Source organism: Ursus arctos, chromosome X (genome assembly GCF_023065955.2).
Source record: "Ursus arctos isolate Adak ecotype North America chromosome X, UrsArc2.0, whole genome shotgun sequence".
Classification (NCBI taxonomy): domain Eukaryota; kingdom Metazoa; phylum Chordata; class Mammalia; order Carnivora; family Ursidae; genus Ursus; species Ursus arctos.
In genome coordinates, this window is record NC_079873.1 from 34,877,788 (window position 1) to 34,893,108 (window position 15,321).

Genomic DNA, 15,321 nt, shown 5'->3' on the forward strand with positions numbered 1-15,321 from the left:
GTAACCATAGTGCAGAAAGGCTGGAGGTGAAATCTATGTCCTCCAAATAACAGGCAAAGCCGCCGGCATCACTGTATCACATAGCGTGGGGCCGCTGGCTGTGGAGCCCCTGAGAGGCACCCTCGCCCATCAGAACAGTAGGAGACCCTGTAGCCCATCCCAGAGCAGCTCGGCATGGAGCAGAAATCCCAGCACGCCTCCCTGCACCATGCCACCTTGGTAATTGGCACTGCTTTACCAATTCCAAACTGGGAAGCTTAGCTACTCCCACCTTTCATAAGGAATCCTGCTGCTCGATTTGCTGTAAGAGATGACCCTAGAAAGAAGTTTGTTTGTTTGTTTGTTTCTTTCTTTTAAAGATTTTATTTATTTGAGAGCGAGAGGGGAGCACGAGCAGGGGGAGGGGCAGAGGGAGAGGGACAAGCAGGGGAGCCTGACACGGGACTCGATCTCAGGACCCCCCAGATCATGACCTGAGCCGAAGTCAGACTCTTAACCAACTGAGTTACCCAGGCGCCCCAAGAAGTTTCTTTAGGAATCAGTGCATCTACGTCATTTCGCCTGGTAGCCAGAGGCTGCTGGAGAATATGGAGCCCCTCATCTCCTCTGGGAGCAGCCCTCTGCTGACGGTGGGTGTTGGTGGATAAATGCCCCGGCTCCCTGCCCTGCAGTTGGGATGATTCTGAGATATGGGCTCTACATGGACTGAGCAGAGTTTGCCACGGGATTAGGCTCTGCTTGCCCGCAGTGCCAACTTGCCTGTTAACACCATTGATTTCCACCTTCTCCATTCTCCTGCTACTGCTTCCAGGAATCAGCTCCCAAAACAAGCACAGTTGACCCTTGAACAACATGGAGGGATTAGGGGCAGTCGGAGAATCCACATATAACTTTTGACTCCCCCAAAACTTAACTGCCAATAGCCTACTGTTGACCAGAAGCCTTCCCGAGAACATAAACAGTCAATGAACACCTATTTTGTATGTGCTACGCATTCTGTACTGTATTTTTGCCATATCCACTAGAGAGAAGAAAACGTGGTTCAGAAAATCATAAGGAAAATACATCTCCAGTACTGTAGTGTATTTGTTGGAAAAGAATTCTCACGTAAGTGGACCTGCGCATTTCCAACCCATGTTGTTTGAGGGTTGACTGTACTTGTATTTGTATCTTGTCTTGGGATCTGCTTCTGGGGGAACCCGAACCAGACGTGAGGACATGGCATGTTGCAGTTGGGCCGGAGGTTCCTCATCTGTAAGTAAAGGCACTGAATGAAGCGATTGCCAATTCCTTCCAGGGCTCTACTGGGCGTGTGTCTGGTTTGCCTCATGTGACATGAAACAGGGCACCTTGGGGCGCCCGGCTGGCTCAGGCGGAAGACCACATGACTCTTGATCTCGGAGTTGTGAGTTCGAGCCCCACGTTGGGTGTAGGGATTACATAAATTAAAAAAAAGGGGGGGGGAACAGGGCACCTTGCTTTGTTTCACCTGGAGTCAAACTTCACATGCCCGTGCCCTCTGTCCCCGTGGAATGGTCTTGTCTCCATGTGGGGTGTGTGTGTGTGTGTGTGTGTGTGTGTGTGTGTGCAAGCAGGAGGGGTCAGAGGCGGAGAAGTAGAAAGAATCTGGTTTAGTGTCCAAGTCCCCTCTGAGAGTGCCCAGAGGAGGCCGCTGAATGCCTGAACCTGCGAATCCACAGGAGGAATTTTTGACTTTTCCTTTCACTAGTGGCCCCTTGCTGTGACCCTGCGGGCTGCCCCCACCCCAACCCCGTGCAGCAGGAATTACAAAGAAACACCAGGGCTTCCCACCCCTCCTCTGCTGACAGGAAGCTTTTCCAGAAGGCCACCTGGGGAGGCAGAGCGTTGCTTCCTGGGCCACTTCTGTTTCATAGGCTTACCCACATACTCCTCCTCCCTTTTCCTGCCCCTTCTTATCAGCCACCAGCTACATTGCAACACTGTCAGCATACGGTCCTCCCAGGCAGTGGCTGGGGCCCAGGCTATCTCGATCTTTGAAGTTTCTCCTTGAGGGCATACCAGTCGGTTGTACTTCCTGTGACCACCCCTCCCTCCTTGCTTTTAACCCCTTGGGAGCAAAGTTTTTTTATCACAAGTCCGTGGTACTTGCTGGCGTGGTGGTTGGGTCCCTTCCTTTCCCCTCTGAGGGTCTGTGACTGCTCCTGACTTTCCACCCGGGAGAAATGTCTGATTTCCTAGGTAGAGAAGGTCTTCCTCAGGGAGATCCTTGGCCCAGAGCAACAGGCCCACTAGCCTGGAGAAGACTGAAGGCGAGGTGGGTCCGGTAAGCCGCTGGCAAGGATTGTAGGTGTGGACAGGCTGTTCCAGCCACATTCCAACTTGGCAGTGGCTTCCTTTGTAAGGCTTCATCTACCCATGTTTCTACCCCATCCCCAGTATGCTTTCCTTCCCAGCAGAGGTTATGGCAAGTTCAGCCATAATATTGGCTCACAAGGCCCCTGTGGAAGCAAACAAAAATTCCCCAAGGCACGGCAGCCTCAGATGCCCAGATTCACACCCTGAGCCCCAGTCGTGGGAAGGGAACCCCAGGCTTCGGTCCATCAGCGCTGGCACACCAAGGCTAGGTCAGCCAGGATGTGGCTGTCTCCCCTCAGGTAGGGATCTCACAGCTGGGTGGCTCTGAGCCCTGTGTACTTGGCAGGTCAGTCTCAGAAGAGCAGAGGGCCAGACCCTACAGCCAAGCCTGCCAGGGCCAGAAGAATGTGGTGGGCACCTGAACTGCCACCTCTGCTCCCCTAAACCAGGGCTTTACGAATCTGGTGAAAATGCAGATGTTGATTCCAGAGGTCTGCGGTGGGGGTGGGAGTGCTGGGATTCCACATTCCGAACCAGTGCCCCTGCTGCTACTGCTGCTGCCCCCGCTGGTCCCTGGTTCCCAGGAGACACACCGGGAGTAGTCAGCCTAACTGAGCCCTGATGGGTTTGAGAAACTTCAGCCAGGTTCTAGAAATGGCCTCTGGACCTGCCGCCTTAGGCAGTGCTGGCACAGCCTCAACCCCAAAGGCAGGATTCTAGCCTTACCGTAGTGAAGGACCGTCTCCACAGTCTTGTTTTTGGATCATCTGCCATCAGCCACTCCAAAGAAAGGAAGTGAGCCCCCTGCATTTTGGGAAAACATTATTTCCAGTTGCCCTGTCCCTTCCCCACCTCTCCAGGTTATGTAACGCGTCCTTGTTGAAAATGCTGATAATGCTGTTTGGGTGGCAGGAGGCCAGTTTCCGGCTGCATATTGCTTGGGGGCTGGGGCTGGGGTCAGGGCAGGAGGTGGGGTCTGGGGGGTGCGGTTTAAGAAGAGAAAGGGGCCAGGCAGATGGAGAGGCCAAGGCCTGGAGATAAAGCCGATTGGTGTGTCAGCAAAATCTGTCCTGGGCTTTGGTGATTCGAAAGGCAGACACATTCTTTCATCTCTGTTAATCCTCATCTGATACAGGATTTTCCTGCCATTAAATCTGGAGAAAGCAGAATAAGCACTCGAACCTGCACAAGCAATTCTTTCCCCTCAACTCCTGCTCACCATCTCCCTGCCCCCCGCCACCCCCACTTTACTTCTCTGCTGGACCATTTTTTAGCGACTGTGGCTGCCAGACTTGGGAGATGGATGGGCTTGGGGAGCTGAAGGGCGCCTCGGAGGAGGACCAGGACCAAGCAGAGCCCCAGGACAGTAAGCGACATTTGGGGACTATTCATGAATGCTTCTCTGCAGAGGTCTCCTCTCTGTCCGTTTGCTTGCTGGGTTGTCAGTGAGTCCATCTGCGTCGCTGTCAGGGTTTTAGTCTGATGAAGGGTTTCCAGACAGATCCAAGCTGTCAATTTGGGGGGAGCTTCTGATTGGCTGTTGTTACCGGCTTCTCTTAATACCAAGTTCAAGGGGGCGAAATGAGTGTGAAGAAGAAGAGGGCAAAGGCAGGGCATTCAGGAGGAAGTGTGGAGGTGTGGGGAGGGGCCTGTGTGTCCCGGTTCTCAAGGGACCCCTCCTGGGCACTCGGTGACCTGTGCTGTCTCCCCTCAGGTAGGGATTCCACAGCTGGGTGGTTCTAAGCCACCAGGTGCGTGAAAGGCCACGGGATGCTGGTCCTACTGCTGCATGGTGAGTTCCAAGGCCCGTTCCTTCTGACCCCCAGCAGACAGCTGCCAGTGGGTGCAGGGGTTGGGCAGCTCCTAGAAGATTCTAGAAGATGCATGGAAACTGCTGGGCTTCTACCCAAGGAGCTTGGTCTTCAAGTGGCTTTTATGAAAGCTGTACATGGACACCAGTTCTGATTAGGTTTCACTGAACTGTGATTATGGGGGAGGGAATGAAGGATGAGAGAAAACAGAACAGGTGGTGGGTTTGGCTTGTTTGCTTGTCTGTTGAAAAAGAGAATTCCTGAGCCAAATATATGAAATAACCCTTTGGCGATTTTCTTATTCTAATTTCAGATAGGAATTCATTTTCTTATTCTAATTTCAGATAGAAATTCATTGGTGTAATCACCAAAAACTACAGTGGTCATATTACTTTAAGCTCATTTAGTGAAAAAAAAAAATCCCTCAAACCATCTTCCTAAAGGAAGAAGAAAAAAATGAAAATAACACATTGGAATTGTGTGATTATGGATGTTGAAACATTCTTCCGCAGGTGTTTTGGTTCTATTGTTATGTGGGTTTTTTGTTTGTTTTAAAGATTTTATTTATTTATTTGACAGAGAGATAGCCAGTGAGAGAGGGAACACAAGCAGGGGGAGTGGGAGATGTTATGTGGGTTTTAATATAACAAGAAGACTCATCACAGAATTTTTTCCCCACACCTCCACAGCCCCACCTGCTCAAATCTGAGATTGCCCAAGGAAAAAATCCCTTGGTAAATTCTGCAGTAAAGGATCCTACACAAAGATTCTGTTTTTCTGACCCTCGCGTGAATGTAATTATTTGAGGTGATAACTACCCATGTGATAGACGTTTGTGTGCAGTGCTGGCAGAGAAAATTTTACCAGATAATTCTAAAATGGTGGTAATAGAATCTTCTCACCCTTTATTAACACTTTTTCCAAAACCAGACCTTGGTCTATTCAGTGAATCAACAGGTACACACTGTATCTTCAGTATACTCCAGGGATATTATGAGGGATATAATTGCATAGCTTTTGTCCTTGAGAAACTTACATTCCTTTATGGGAGACCCAATAAATACATGAGAAGACAAATTGGAGTAAGGTGCAGGGAACACTATGATAAATAGGACATGACTTTCTACCTCGAGGAGCCTCCAAAGGACAGAGGTGGACATGTAATTATGAACAGCCAGCTCCTTGCCATTTCTCCTACTAGAAAGGACATGAAGTTTGATTGACTCATTGGGACAGAATGTTTGCTTCTCCGAGCCAATATGATTTTAAATGTGTACCCAAAGCTCTCCCATTCCTGACAGAATGCAGACAGTATTCATAGCCTGCTCATGGCAAAACGGAAACTGTTCTTGCTGCTGCAGAAACCCGAAATACATTCAGACTTCTTGTGACAAGTTGGAGAGCTTAGCGGTGACATCATTTGCTAACAATAGATGCACTTAAAATTAATGACCGGCTCCACATCCCCTGGCGCTTTAATTTAAAACACACTCAGCAGCACAGACAACATTACTGTGACTACAAGTCACAGGATTATGAACGACATGTTCCCGAGAAGCAGGCAGGGATAGGGTTCTACCTCCTTAGCTAGAGAAAAAAAAAAGATTAAATGAGCCAGACAAAACAAGGTTGTGGGGGAATCAGAAGTGGCTTGCGGCAGGGCAAATCTGGGACAACAGCAGAACAGAAATTCTCTGGACAGGAGGGTTGCCCGGAAGTGCCTCTCCTCTCCCCTCTGCTATGGCAGCCCCTTTGGGGTCTTCCTGCTATACACAGCATAAATATCCTAATTCCTTGCTTTATAGGGTTCTTCACCCAGGGCTTGCTCTAAACCACAAGTCTTTTTTTTTTTTTAAATGATTTTTTATTATATTATGTTAGTCACCATACAGTACATCCCTGGTTTCTGATATAAAGTTCGATGATTCATTAGTTGCGTATAACACCCAGTGCACCATGCAATACGTGCCCTCCTTACTACCCATTACCGGTCTATCCCATTCCCTCAGCCCCCTCCCCTCTGAAGCCCTCAGTTTGTTTTTCAGAGTCCATAGTCTCTCATGCTTCATTCCCCCTTCTGATTACCCCCCTTTCTTTTTTTAAAATTTATTTATTTATTTTATTTTAATGTTTTTTTATTATATTATGTTAGTCACCATATAGTATATCCCCGGTTTCCGATGTAAAGTTCGATGATTCATTAGTTGCGTGTAACACCCAGTGCACCATGCAATATGTGCCCTCCTTACTACCCATCACCAGTTTATCCCAGTCCCCCACTCCCCTCCCCTCTGAAGCCCTCAGTTTGTTTCTCAGAGTCCATAGTCTCTCATGCTTCATTCCCCCTTCTGATTACCCCCTCTTTCTTTATCCCTTTCTTCCCCTACCGATCTTCCTAGTTCTTATGTTCCATAGATGAGAGAAATCATATGATAATTGTCTTTCTCTGCTTGACTTATTTCACTTAGCATTATCTCCTCCAGTGCCTTCCATGTTGCAGCAAATGTTGAGAACTCGTTCTTTCTGATAGCTGAGTAATATTCCATTGTATATATGGACCACAACTTCTTTTTTTTTTTTTATAATGATTTTTTATTATATTATGTTAGTCACCATACAGTACATCCCCGGTTTTTGATGTAAGGCTCGATGATTGGACCACAACTTCTTAATCCAGTCATCTGTTGAAGGGCATCTCGGTTCCTTCCATGATTTAGCTATTGTGGACAATGGTGCTATGAACATTGGGGTGTATATGGCCCTTCTCTTCACTACGTCTGTATCTTTGGGGTAAATACCCAGTAGTGCAATGGCTGGGTCATAGGGTAGCTCCATTTTTCACTTTTTAAGGGACTTCCACATTGTTTTCCAGAGTGGCTGTACCAACTTGCATTCCCACCAACAATGTAGGAGGGATCCCCTTTCTCCACATCCTCTCGAGAAATTGTTGTTTCTTGCCTCGTCAATTTTTGCCATTCTAACTGGTGTAAGGTGGTATCTTAGTGTGGTTTTGATTTGAATTTCCCTGATGGCTAATGATTTTGAACATTTTTTCATGTGTCTGTTAGCCATTTGTATGTCATCATTGGAAAAGTGTTCATATCTTCTGCCCATTTTATGATTTGTTTATTTGTTTGTTTCTCGCGTATTGAGTTTGAGAAGTTCTTTGTAGATCTTGGATACCAGTCTGTTATCTGTAGCATCATTTGCAAATATATTCTCCCATTCCGTGGGCTGCCTCTTAAGTTTTTTTTGACTGTTTCCTTGGCTGTGCAGAAGGTTTTTATCTTGATGAAGTCCCACAAGTTCATTTTATCTTTTTTTTCTCTTGCCTTTGGAGATGTGTCATGAAAAAGGTTGCTTTGGCCGATATCGTAGAGGTTGCTGCCTATGTTCTCCTCTAGGATTTTGATGGATTCCTGTCTCACGTCGAGGTCTTTCATCCATTTGCAGTTTATCTTTGTGTATGGTGTGAGAGAGTGGTCAAGTTTCATTCTTTTGCATTTAGCTGTCCAATTTTCCCAGCACCATTTATTGAAGAGACTGTCTTTTTTCCACCGAATGTTTTTTCCCGCTTTATCAAAGATTAGTTGCCCAAAGAGCCGAGGGTCCATTTCTGGGTTCTCTATTCTGTTACATTGGTCTATGTGTCTGTTTTTGTGCCAGTACCATGCTGTCTTTGTGATCACAGCTTTGTAGTACAGCTCGAAATCCAGCACAGTGATGCCCCCAGCTTTGTTTTTCCTTTTCAACAGTTCCTTGGCTATTCAGGGCCTTTTCTGGTTCCACACAAATTTAAGGACTATTTGTTCCAGTTCCTTGAAAAATGTCATCGGTATTTTGATCGGGATAGCATTGAAAGTGTAGATTGCTCTGGGTAGCATGGACATTTTAACTATGTTAATTCTTCCGATCCATGAGCATGGAATATTTTTCCATCTTTTTGTGTCTTCCTCAATGTCTTTCAAGAGTAATTTATAGTTTCTAGAATATAGATCCTTTACGTCTCTGGTTAATTCCAAGGTAACGTATGGTTTTTGGTGCTATTGTAAATGGGATGAATTCCCTAATTTCTCTTTCTTCAGTCTCATTATTCGTGTATAGAAATGCAACTGATTTCTGAGCATTGATTTTGTATCCCGCCACATTACTGAATTGCTCTCTAACTTCTAATAGTTTGGGAGTGGATTCTTTTGGGTTTTCCATATAGAGTATCATGTCATCTGCGAAGAGAGACGTTTTGACTTCTTCTTTGCTGATTTGGATACCTTTTATCCCTTTTTGTTGTCTGATTGCTGTTGCAAGGACTTCTAGTACTATGTTGAATAATAGTGGCGAGAGTGGGCATCCTTGTCGTGTTCCTGATCTTAAGGGAAAGGCTTCCAGCTTTTCCCCATTGAGAATAATATTTGCTGTAGGCTTTTCATAGATGGCTTTTATGAGATTGAGGAATGTGCCCTCTATCCCTACACTCTGAAGGGTTTTAATCAGGAAAGGATGCTGTATTTTGTCAAATGCTTTTTCTGCATCTATTGAGAGAATCATATGATTTTTGAATTTTTCTTTCTGGATAAAATCTAAGACACTGATAGATTTGCGAATGTTGAACCACGCTTGCATCCCAGGGATGAATCCCACTTGGTCATGATGGATAATCCTTTTAATGTACTGTTGGATTCTATTAGCCAGGATCTTGTTGAGGATTTTGGCGTCCATATTCATTAGGGAAATCGGTCTGTAATTCTCCTTTTTGATGGGGTCTTTGCCTGGTTTGGGGATCAAGGTAATATTGGCCTCACAATCATAATCAATTGGCCTGTTTAAAAAATCAATTTCTTCCTGTTTCAGTCTTGGTAGTTTATAGGTTTCCAGGAAGGCCTCCATCTCTTCCAGATTGCTTAATTTATTGGCATAAAGCTGTTGATAAAAGCTTCTAATAATCCTTCCAATTTCATTGGTGTTGGTTGTGACCTCTCCTTTTTCATTCATAATTTTATTAATTTGGGTCCTTTCTCTATTCTTTTGGATAAGTCTTGGCAGTGGTCCGTCAATTTTATTAATTCTCTCAAAGAACCAGCTTCTAGTTCTGTTGATCTGCTCTACTGTACTCCTGGTTTCTAATTCATTGATCTCTGCTCTAATCTTGGTCAACTGCTTCCTCGTGCGTGGATTAGGCCTGTCCCTCTGTTGCTGTTCCAGCTTCTTGAGGTGAGAATATAAAAACTGCATTTTAGATTTTTCTATTCTTTTGAGTGAGGCTTGGATGGCTATGTATTTCCCCCTTAGGACTGCCTTTGCAATATCCCATAGGTTTTGGACCATTGTGTTTTCATTCTCGTTGGTCTCCATAAATTGTTTAAATTGATTTTTGATTTCCTGGTTTATCGAGTCATTCCTGAGCAGGATGGTTCTTAGTCTCCAAGTGTTTGAGTTTCTTGCAAATTTTTCCTTGTGGTTGAGTTCCAATTTCAGAGCGTTGTGGTCTGAGAATATGCAGGGAATCATTTCAGTCTTTTGGTATCGGTTGAGGCCTGTTTTGGGACCCAGAAGATGGTCTGTTCTTGAGAATGTTCCATGGGCATTAAAATAGAATGAGTATTCTTTGGTTCTGGTGTGTAGTGTTCGATATATATCTATGAGGTCCAACTCGTCGAGTATGGCATTCAAAGCTCTTGTTTCTTTGCTGATTTCTTGCTTAGGTGATCTGTCTATTGCTGATAGTGGAGTGTTGAGGTCCCCTACACTATTAGCGTATTTTTATCTATATGTCTCTTTATTGTGGTTAAGAGTTGGCTTGTGTATCTTGCTGGTCCCCTGTTGGGGGGCATATATATTTATAATTGTCATATCCACTTGTTGGATACATCCTTTAAGAATAATGTAGTGCCCTTCTGTGTCTCTAACTATAGTCTTCAGTTTAAAATCCAATCTCTCTGATATGAGAATTGCTACCCCAGCTTTCTTTTGAGGTCCATTGGCGTGAAAGATGGTATTCCATCCCTTTACTTTCAGTCTGAATGTATCTTTAGGTTCAAAATGAGTCTCTTGTAGACAGCAAATGGATGGGTCATGTCTTACTATCCAATCTGCAACCCTGTGGCATCTTATGGGAGCATTTACGCCATTTACATTGAGACTGATTATTGAGAGAGATGATTTTAATGATGCCATGTTGCCAGTAAAGTCTTTGTTTCTATAGATTGTGACTTTCTGTTCTGTATCACTCTTGGGGCCTTTTTACTTTTATAGAACCCCCCTTAATATCTCCTGTAGGGCTGGTTTCATGGTTATGAAATTGGTCAATGACTGGCGATTCTGGAAGGTCTTTATCTCTCCATCAATTCTGAATGACAGCCTTGCTGGATGAAGGATCCTTGGCTGCATGTGTTTCTCTGAAAGAGCTTTAAAAATGCCCCCCCCCACCCTTTCTCTCATTCCAGGTCTGTGTAGACAGGTCTGACGTAATTCTGATACCTTTGCCTTGGTACGTGAGAAATTTCTTTGCCCTGGCCGCTTTCAATACTGTATCCTTGGATCTAATATTTGCGAATTGCACTATGACGTGATGTGGTGTAGGTTTGTCATGGTTGAGTTTGGGAAGGGTGTTCGCTGCCTCTTGGACACGAATGTTTGTTTCCCTTGCTAGATTAGGGAAGTTTTCAGCTACAATTTGTTCAAATATCTCTTCTAGACCTCTGTTTTTCTCCACTCCCTCGGGGATGCCGATGATTCTAACATTGGAACGTTTCATCGAGTCAGTAATCTCCCGTAACCTACATTCCTGAGCGTCGATTTTTTTGAGTCCAGATTCTATTCTAGCTTTCTCTTCTACTAACCCATCCTCCAACTCGCTGATATGTTCTTCTGCCTCATTCACCCTGGCCGTCAGAGCCTCTAGTTTTGACTGCATTTGGCTCATAGAATTTTTAATTTCTGCCAGATTCGCTCTCATTTCCGCCCTTAGAGATTCTATATTCTCATTATCATTTTCGTTAATACTTTTTTCAAGTCTACACATCATCTTGACCATTGTTACTCTGAATTCCATTTCTGATAATTTGGTTACATCCATATCCATTAGTTCTGTGGCAGAGGCCACAGACTCATTGTCTTTTCTTTGCTGGGGGGGATTTCTCCTTCTCGTCATTCTGATGAGGAGAGGTTGCAAGGTTGTCCAGAGCCCAAATTATTGACCGGGACCCAGGCTGTGCACCCTTGTTTTATAGGGATCTTAGGGATGTGGGCTTCTTGATTTTTCAGCCTGCCTTCTGGGGGAGGGGCCTGCCGCGACGATACTCAGGCAACCCTGTTTGGGTAGAGTCTTGTGTCCCCTGCAAGGGGGGATGGGGATGGGCACACTGTGAGCCGGTATTTCCAGGCTTTTGTTCTCTGGCGGCTTTCCCTGGCGGTTTGCTGTGCCTCTTCTGAGAGTCAGAGCAGCAGTGGCTGAAACTCAGCCTCTGTCTCAGAACAGAGGGATCGCGGACCGTTCTCCACTGATGTTCTGGCCACTTTAACTCTGATTCTGTTGGTGCTGCTCAACCCTGCAGTGTCCCGGGATGTGTGCCCCACACCCGGCGTCCCAGCCCTCACTTCCAGGGCCGGCGCGTCTCTGTCCTTTGTGTTTCTAACACTGCCAGCCGCCAGCCGCCCCCGCGTGCTCCCGGATCTCCCGGTCTCAGTCTGGTTCCAGTGAGCGCACCGGAGCTCCATTTCAGTCTGGTGGCGTGCGTTCCCCGGCTCACGGTCTCAGTCTGTTCTCTTGTGGGTGCCGGTCCTCGAGTCCGCCCGCTCCCCCCCCCCCCCCGCCCCTGCAGGTGGCTACCGCTTCCTGGCACCCGAATGCGGCGGCTCCCTCCCCCTTCCGTTTATCTTCCGATATCTGTGCGTGGTTTCACGGCTTCCCGTTTCGTAACTCAATACTCAGCGCTGGAGATGTTCATTTGTAGAGATCCAGATGTATCTTCCTGCGTCTCAGGCTGATTCCGTGGATGTTCAGGCTGGTCTGGTACCTATCCAGCTCGACTCAGGGGACCGGCTGAAAAAGGGCCCCCTACTCCTCCGCCATCTTAACTCCCCTCCTTCCTAAACCACGAGTCTTTAACAAAGGCCAGGGTTTCTGTTTAATTCACCTTGCTCTCCCCAGAGTCTAAGACACTGTAGGTGCTTATAAGGATTTGTTTGTTGAATCGGTGAACCCGCCCAGATTAGAACCATTACAGTATCTGATAGAGGTCTTGCATCTAAAAAAATCTGTATCTAGTTCAAAAACTCTTCAAACTCAATAATAAGACAACTCAAGACAACTCATTACATTTTTTTTTATTGAGTAATCTCGATGCCCAATGTGGGGCTCGAATTCACGACCCCAAGATCAAGAGTCACGTACTCTACCGACTGAGCCAACCAGGCACCCCTAAGACAACCCATCTTTAAAATATGGGCAACACGTTTTGAATAGCGATTTCATCAAAGAAGATATACAAATGACTAACAAGCACATGAGAAGATGCTTTATGCCACTAGTCATCAGGGAGACGCAAATCAAACCCACAAGGAGATACCACTTCACACCCACTAGGATGGCTAGAGCCTAAAAGGCAACAGCAAGTGCTGGTGTTGATGTGGAGCAGTTGAGATGCGTACTTACCATCTGACCCAGCAATTCCGCTCCTAGGTCAACGCTGAATGAAAACACATGTCCACAACAAGACTTGCCCAGAAATCCTTCCATCAGCTTTAGTCACAACAGGTGAAAACTGGAAATAATCAAATGCCCATCTGCAGGTGACTGAACACGCAAACTGAGGTACACCTCAGGGATACCGCTCAGCAATAAAAACGAACAACCAGGCCCCCTGGGTGGCACCGTCGGTCGAGCATTGGACTCTTTGTTTGGGCTCAGGTCATGATCTCAGGGTCATGAAATCAAGCCCTGAGTCTGGCTCCCAGCTCAGAGAGGAGTCTGCAAAGCTTTCTCTCTCCGTCTCCCTCTGCCACTCCCTGTGATCACTCTCTCTTTCTCTCTCTCTCTCAAATAAGTAAATCTTTAAAAAAATGAATGAACTGACATTCAGACAACATAGATGCATCTCACAAACATGTTGACTGAAAGAACCAGTTGATTCCATTTATATGAAGTTCTAGAACAGGCAAAGTGGACCTATAGTTCAGAAAGCATATCGCTGGTTGTCTGGAGCTGAGGGTGGGGAGGGGACTACTATCAAAGGGACCTGAGGAAACTTTCTGGATGATAGGAATGTTCTAAATCATTTTTAGGGTGGTGCTTACATGGGTGTGTTACATTTGTTATTATACACTTAAAATGGTACATTTTATTGTAGGTAAATTATACCTCCATCAACTTGACTTAAAAGAGAAAAGGAAGTCTGTAAGGAGAGAGCATCTGCACCCCAAGGAGAACAAGTCCTTTATTAACGAGACCCAGGCGCTGTGGAGTGTAGGGCAGTATGTGTGTGTGATTCATTGACATCATTGCATAGATAAGTAGCTCATTTGCTTAGATCGCAGAGTAGTACTCCTTGCATGGGGCTGCTGGCTTATTCACCACTCATTCCCCTATTGTTGAGCATTTGTTTCAGTTTGGGGCGATTATCAATATTTAGTCCCGGGGGCCTTCCTGGGGCCTTGTGTTCTACTCCTCAGGTGGGACAGCTCTCTACCCTAAGATCCACAGGACCTGTGAGGCCGTCAGCAGACCACCCTTCCTGAGACCCACCAGTTTCTCCATCCATCATGGCTCACATTAATCAGCAAAGCTAAGGGGTGAATCCACGATCCTCACTTTCTTTACTGCCACAAAAGGTACCTCTGTGGTATGAGAAGGAAGTTCTGGCATTATGTGAGGTCAGAGGCCATGGGATGGTCTCCCCCACTGCCTCTCTGTCCCCCCCCCCACTCATTTCATTTTGAAAATCCAGCACTGGGTCTTGGCCTGAGGAGCAACTGGGATAGCATTTGCCGGGAGTGGGAGGAGAATGACTTCCAGAGCCAAAGTGGCTGAATAGATTTTGCTGAAAGCAGAAAATTGACCATATTTTCCCTTGCTATTTTGGTTTCGTGAGGCACAAGATCTTTGAAAACAATGAGGATGAAGAAACACTTCAAACTCAGCCTGTGGTTGGAAACTCCATGAGTAACTGTTCTCCTTAGCAGACCTCAAGGGGGAAAAGCACATATCTGAAAAGCGGATGACCTATGAAGGAGAAATTCCTCAGCTGGTCTGCATTAAGACATCATTCTGTGGGGCATCTGAGCCCAGCCTTCCCTGCCTCCCTGCAGCATGGGGGCTGGCCAGCACATCAGACCAGAGCACAAAAGCAGGGACCCATTTCTGGTATTTACCCAGATTCAGAGACACCTTGTAACATTCATTATTACCTTTTTTTATTGAAGTAAAATTCACGCAACATAAGGTGAACCATGGACCATTTTTTTTTAAGAAAGAGAAAGAGCGCCTGTGTGTGTGGTGGGGGGAGAGGCAGAGGGAGAGGGAGAGAGAATCTTAAGCAGACCCCACGCCCAGCATGGAGCCTGACGTGGGGGCTCAATCTCACGACCCTGAGATCATGACCTGAGCTGAAATCAAGAAATCAAGAGTTGGATGCTTAACTGAGCCACCCAGGTGCCCCAGTCATGAAGCATTTTAAATTTTTATTATTTTTTTTTAAAGTAGGCTCGTGGAGCCCAGTGTAGGGCTTGAACTCACAACCATGAGATCAAGACCTGAGCTGAGATCAAGAGTTGGACGTTTAACTGACTGAGCCACCCAGATGCCCCAGCCGTGAACCATTTTAAAGTGTACAGTTCGGCAGCATTTAGCACGTTGACAATGTTGTGCAACCGTCACCTCTATTTCCAAGACATTTTCGTCACCCCGAAAGGAAACCCTGTACCTATTAGGCAGTCACTCCCCATTCTTACTACCCTCAGCCCCTGGCAACCACTAATCTACTTTCTGGCTCTATGGATTTGCCTATTCTGGGTATTTCATGTAAATGGAATCATACAGTATGTGGCCTGTGTGTCTGGCTGCATTTGCCTAGCATAATGTAGTTTTTATTTATTTATTTGAGAGAGAGAACACAGGGGGAAGGGGCAGAGGGAGAGGGAGAGAATATCAAGCAGACTCCACGCTGAGCTTGGAGGGCAA

General features: G+C 46.1%; 1 long non-coding RNA gene across 1 annotated transcript; it reads right to left on the bottom strand.

The window, feature by feature from the left end:
- Positions 1-327: 327 nt before the first annotated feature.
- LOC130543511 (uncharacterized) lies at positions 328-3,201 on the bottom strand. The gene is made up of 2 exons (XR_008958891.1): positions 3,064-3,201; positions 328-1,252 (listed from the first exon to the last, which is right to left on the bottom strand). It is a non-coding gene; the product is annotated as an uncharacterized LOC130543511 (long non-coding RNA).
- Positions 3,202-15,321: the final 12,120 nt, after the last annotated feature.